This window comes from Homarus americanus, unplaced genomic scaffold (assembly GCF_018991925.1).
Source record: "Homarus americanus isolate GMGI-L3 unplaced genomic scaffold, GMGI_Hamer_2.0 scaffold32583, whole genome shotgun sequence".
Classification (NCBI taxonomy): Eukaryota; Metazoa; Arthropoda; class Malacostraca; order Decapoda; family Nephropidae; genus Homarus; species Homarus americanus.
The window spans coordinates 12,710,754-12,717,610 of record NW_024713129.1 but is presented as its reverse complement, the minus strand read 5'-3'; positions in this window follow the sequence as shown (position 1 = coordinate 12,717,610).

The window sequence follows — 6,857 nt, the reverse complement described above, 5'->3', positions numbered from 1 at the left end:
AAGACGGTGTGTGTACATGTGTGTACAAGTAGTAAGACAGTGTGTACATGTACGCGCAGTAGTAAGACGGTAATATACAAGTGTACATAGTAAGACGGTGTGTATGGCCGCAGTAGTAAGGTGTGTACATGTGTACAGTAGTAAAAGACGGTGTGGGTGTGTGTACATGTGTACAGTAGTAAGACGGTGTGTGTACAATGTGTACAGTAGAAGATGGTGTGTGTGCATGTGTACAGTAGTAAGACGATGTGTGTACATGTGTACAGTAGTAAGACAGTGTGTGTACATGTACAGTAGTAAGACGTGTGTGTACATGTGTACAGTAGTAAGACGGTGTGTGTACATGTGCAGTAGAAAGACGGTGTTTGTTACATGTGTACAGTAGTAAGACGGTGTGTGTACATGTTTACAGTAAGTAAGACGGTGTGTTACATGTGTATGTCAGTAGAAAGACGGTGTGTGTACATGTGTGCAGTAGTAAGACGATGTGTGTACATGTGTACAGTGATAAGACGGTGTGTGTACATGTGTACAGTAGTAAGACTGGTGTGTGTACATGTGTACAGTAGTAAGACGGTGTGTACATATGCAGTAGTAAGACAGTGTGTGTACATCAGTAGTGACGATGTGTACATGTGTACAGTAGTAAGATGGTGTGTACATGTTTGCAGTAGTAAGACGGTGTGTGTACATGTGTACAGTAGTAAGACAGTGTGTGTACATGTGTACAGTAGTAAGACAGTGTGTGTACATGTGTGCAGTAAAAATTAAGACAGTGTTATCTAGAAGTGTACATTAGTAAGACGGTGTGTTATTACACATGTGTACAGTAAAGACAGTGTGTGTACATGTGTGTACAGTAGTAGACAGGTATTGTGTACATGTGTACAGTAGTAAGACAGTGTGTGTACATGTGTACAATAGTAGGAACGATGTGTGTACAAGTGTGCAGTAGTAGCATGTGGTGTGTGTACATGTTTTACAGTAGTAAAGACAGTGTGTATACAAGTGTACAGTAGTAAGACAGTTGTGTGTACATGTGTACAGTAGTAAGACGTGTGTGTACATGTGTTCAGTAGTAAGACGATGTGTACATATGTACATAAGTAAGACGGTGTGTGTACATGTGTGTGTAGAGCAGTGTGTGTGTGTGTGTGCACACACACATAGGGAGGTGTAGTATGTCGAGTGAGGCAGCATTATGTTGTTGCGTTAAGGTGCAAGCACTGCTTGCTTCCTCTCGCTTTGACTGGCTAGCCCTCATGGCGAAGAAACGTGTATAAGTCTTCCCCTGCCAGTACACAGCCTCTTCACCATCAAGACTCCTGTTGTGCCTCCTCGTGTAAACACGGTAAATGGGTGCCTCGTGGGCCCAGGCTAGACCAGCAGGGGATCTCGGAGTAGCAGTGGGCCCCAGAGGGACGGCGCAGTGGGGAGGTTGTACCACATTATGTTTTCTGGAAGTTATAGGGTGTTAGTCTGTGTGGTTATATTGTACCACATAACGTTTTACTGGAAGTATAGTGTGTTAGTGTGTGTGGTGATGTTGTACCATATAATGTTTACTGGAAGTATAGTGTGTTAGTGTGTGTGGTGATGTTGTACTATAATGTTTACTGGAAGTTCCAGTGTGTTAGTGTGTGTGGTGATGTTGTATTACATAATGTTTCCAAATGGTTAAATTATGTTAGTCATTGATATTCCCGAACTCTATCAAACAAAAGAAATTTATATTTTAACAAGAAAATGAATATCATTAACGAGACATGTAAAGATTGCTATTTCTTATTTGGTTATCTTCACAACCAATATATATATATATATATATATATATATATATATATATATATATATATATATATATATATATATATATATATATATATATATATATATATATATATATATATATATATATATATATATATATATATATATAAGTAAATCACTGTGGTGCTTGTGTCGGGTATATGCTGGTAACCACAAGGAAAGAATATAAGAACATAAGAACATAAGAATGGAGGAAACTGCATGCGGGCATATTGACTTTTACTGGGCAGTCCGTTTATACCCAGCCCTATTGCTCATATAGCATCCAACCTATGTTTGAAGCTATCAGCTTATTCAAGTTAATGATGATGTTTGGTAACTTGTTCCATTCCTTTGCAGCGGGCATATTGACCCACACTGGGCAGTCCCGTTTATACCCAACCCCTATTGCTCATATAAGCATCCAACCTATGTTTGAAGCTATCCAGCGTATTCAAGTTAATGATGATATTTGGTAACTTGTTCCATTCATCCACTACTCTGTTTCCAAACCAGTGTTTACCTATTTCACGCCGAAATCTAAATTTGTCTAATTTAAAACCATTGTTACGAGTTCGCTCCTTGTTGGATAGTGTGAGTACCTTAGTAATGTCCCCTTTGTTTAACCCTGACTTCCATTTATACACCTCTATCATGTCGCCCCTCACTCTACGTCTCTCGAGGGAGTGCAGATTAAGATGCTTTAACCTGTCTCTGTATTCAAGGATCCTAACGCCCGGGATTAGTCTTGTCATTCTCCTCTGGATTCTTTCCAAGGATTCTATATCCATTCTGTAATACGGTGACCAGAACTGAACTGCGTAATCCAGGTGAGGTCTCACAAGCACTAGATATAATTTTAAGATGACCTCGCTAGTCTTGTAACTAACACTCCTTTGTATGAACCCAAGTACTTCATTAGCCTTGTTAAGAGCAAAAACACATTGTTTACTTGGCTTAAGATTCCTACTTATCATTACTCCTAAATTTCTCTCGCAGTCGGATTCCACAATGGCATCGTTGTTCATCTGGTAACTGGTTCCCCTGTTTACATCTCCTATACTGAGTACTTTACATTTGTCCACATTGAATTTCATCTGCCATTTTGCCGACCATTCGAAAAATTTGTTTAGATCTTCCTGTAGTTTTGCAGAGTCCTCGTCAGATTTAATTACACGTCTTATTTTAGTGTCATCAGCAAATTTACTTATGTTGCTGTGTATTCCGATATCTATGTCGTTTATGTATATAATAAATAATAATGGTCCAAGTACTGAGCCTTGGGGAACTCCACTAGCGACGTTGCTCCAATGCGATTTAGTGCAGCTTATGCTAACTCGCTGTTTCCTGTCCCATAACCACGCCCTAATCTATTTAAGGATATTACCTTTGATGCCATGCGCGTCTATCTTTCTAATTACTCTTTCGTGGAGGACTCTGTCGAAGGCTTTGCTAAAGTTGAAATATACCACATCATAATTGTGCCCCTCGTCCACCGATTCGAAAACTGATGAAAAGAATGTGAATAGATTAGTTTGACATGAACTCCCGATTGTGAAGCCATGTTGGGAATCATTGATCAACTTGTGCTTCTCTAGGTGGTTTCGAATAGAGTTTGAAATAATTGATTCTAGTAATTTACCTACAATTGATGTTAGACTGATTGGACGGTAGTTAGAGGATAGTGATCTATCCCCCTTCTTGAAAATCGGTATTACATTCGCTATCCTCCAGGATTCTGGTACTACACCTGTTTTTAATGACATGTTAAAAAACTTTGCTAAGGGCATACTAAGCTCTTCCTTACATTCCTTTAATACTCTGGCAAATATCTCATCGGGACCAGGTGACTTATTAGGCTTCAGTTTGTCTATTTGCTTATTAACATCGTTACTAGTCACTACTATCCCGCTTAATTTGTTTTCTTCACTATCTCTGAATAGAGTCTGTGCCTCGGGTATCATGTTTAAATTTTCGGTGGTGAAAACTGTTGAGAAATATTTATTCAGATTATTGCTCATTTCTCCGTCGTCATCAGTTAGCTCGCCGGTATCTGAATGTATTGGTCCAATCTTATCTCGTGCTTTAGTTTGATACATTTGGTAGAATTTTTGGGAGTTTGTTTTCGCCTCCCCTGCCATCTTCAGTTCATAATTCCTCTTCGCTTTTCTTATCTCAGTCTTAACCCTACGGGCCAGTACCTTATAATACTCCCAGAGGTAAATTTCGCCACGATTTATCCTTCTACCTATAGCCTTCCTTTGGCCAATAATGTTCTTTAAGTAATTATTTATCCATTTTGGGTCATTGTTGTTTGATCTGAGTTTTTTGTATGGTATGTTCTGCCTTTGTGCATTAAGTAACTCATTATTTAAATTGTCGTGGAACTCGGCAATCTCAGATCTCGTTATCAGGTCCGTGTCATCTGTCAGGCTCGCACCCAAGCGCGACACCCCCTCCCTCAGCTGCCTCTTTAAACTATCAAAGTCTGCCCTTCTGAAGTCTGGGACTTTAATGGAATTCCCTTTACGTCTGACCTGAAAATCTAACTGGAATCTAATTTCTTTGTGATCACTGTTTGCAAGTTCGTTTCCTACCTCGACATTGCTAATGAGGTTTTCTCTGTTCAACAGAACTAAATCGAGTATATTATCACCCCGGGTGGGTTCGGTTATATGTTGACTTAGGAAACAGTCCTGGATCGTTTCGAGGAAATTCTCTGATACTGAGTTACCTGTAAGGTCAGTCCAATCTATTTGGCCAAGGTTAAAGTCGCCTACTATACAGACTTTGTTATGTATGGAAGTCCTGCGCATTTCATCCCCGATGAGTCGCTCATTAATCAAGATTGGGAGGTCTATATATTACTCCTATGATTAATTTTTCCCTACCGTCGATTAATTCTATCCAAATTGTTTCTGTATTCCGCTCAGCTTTTATTTCCATATTTACTTCGGCTTCAGATTATCCCTGACATAGATGGCTACTCCGCCTCCTTTCCTGGACGGCCTATCGGTATGGAACAATTTGTAATCCGCAATTTGGTATTCGACAGGTAACTTACGTGAGTCTAGGTTGATCCATGTTTCAGTGAATGCTATATATTTAATTTTTCGGTTCATACCAAGCCTCTAATATCATCCATTTTGTTTCTCATACTTCTATTGTTCGCGTAGTAGACACATAAGTTTGTCATGTTCTGGGTCCTCCCTTTACCGCGTTTAGGTTTAAACTCCCTGTCTAATGTAGTTTTGTCATCATTCCTAACCCTATTTCCCTGTAATCTTTCACTTTGTTTACCCGCTCCGACTGCAGTCTCCTCCACCCCCGTGCCCTCATGTCCCCCTGCAGTTTAAAGACTTCGATATCTTTTGAACTGCCCCCTCTAGAGACCCAAGCGATTTCGTGTAATTCACATCTTCAGGGGTGAGTACAGACTAAGGAGAAGTACAAAACAAGGTATATATATACAGAGGAGGGTGAGATCAAGTCCACAATGGTCAGGTATTAGGTAATGACCCTACTAATCTTCAAAAAGCACTGCAGCAGTCAGTAGTCAGGTCAGAGGGTAAGCTGATCCAACCTTCTCACCTGGTTACAAATCTTCTTAATTACGAAATTATCCAGTTTGTACATACCATTACTCAAATTCATGCTGACTGATTCAGTATGTTCAATGAGACTAGATTCTATGATGTTCCTACTGTCAATTAAATTACAAGGTAATATTGAGGAGGCATTGTCCCAGTCAATGCAATGCTTATTATCCCTCAAATGAACAAACAAAGCATTGGATTCCTGGCCTGTCCAAACACAATGAAAACGTGGATAAGATATATCGTGATAAAATCACACGGGAAAAGGGAAACAACGGAGCACCTTAGCTTTCGTCTTTATTCAAGACATCTTCAGAGGCAACTGGATTACATGGACAGACAGAGGCTTAAATATACAGGGTTACCTTATTAAACATGAGGTCAGGTCATAATGATGTCATTCACTATTCCCCACACCTACACCAACACACACAAAGAGAAGCTTAAGAGAAGGGGGCTATGTGACTAGTCAGGTCAGGTCAAAAATGAAGAGTGCTGGGAGATATGATAGAAGTATTTAAGTGGGTGAAAGGAATCAATAAAGGGGATATAGATAAAGTTCTTATAATATCCGAGCAGGATAGGACTCGGAGCAACGGATTCAAGTTGGATAAGTTTAGGTTTAGGAGGGAGATAGGAAGAAACTGGTTCACAAATAGGGTGGTGGACGAGTGGAACAACCTTAGCAACTTTGTAGTAAGTGCTGGAACTCTGGAAAGTTGTAAAAGGAGGCTAGATAGATTCATGGATGATAGAGAGTGGTAGTAACTCTCGACAGGAGCTGCCATGCACAGGCCAACCGGCCTATTGCAAACTCCTTATTTTCTTATGTTCTTATGTTCAAAAATATGGGACCCACTAAATAACTATCCTACATCTAGATCCAAGGTTTTCAAAGCATTTTTAACCTTGGGCCACTGACAAATAAATTTATGAAACATATTATCAGTTTTGAACTGACCATCACTAAGGTTGATTGATTTTAATTCCTTAATCAAACTAGCTTCAACCAGAAGTCTTTCTGTGACACAAGATGATTTGAATACTTCTAAGCTTTTTTCCCAAGCAATGGGATGATTATTATTCCTAACATGAACGAACAAGTCACTGCTTTCAGATGCTGTTCTGATATTGTACTTATGTTGTCTGATTCTGAGCTGTAATGTTTTTCCTGTCTGTCCTACATAATTACCATTACATTTGCTACATGGAATACAATAAACACTTCCATTTACATTCAAACCTGGGCTATTTTTTATTAACATATTGGTAATGGTTGAGTCATACTTGAAAACAACATTAATATTTAGTAGTTTGAGGGACCGAACTAACGGGACAAATTCATTACGATAGGGCAGAGTCAAAATTTTCTTAAGTGTAGGAATTTGCCTGGTTTGAGAGGACTGAAAGAATTTTTTAGCCCTTTTAAAACAACGATCAACAAACAGAGAA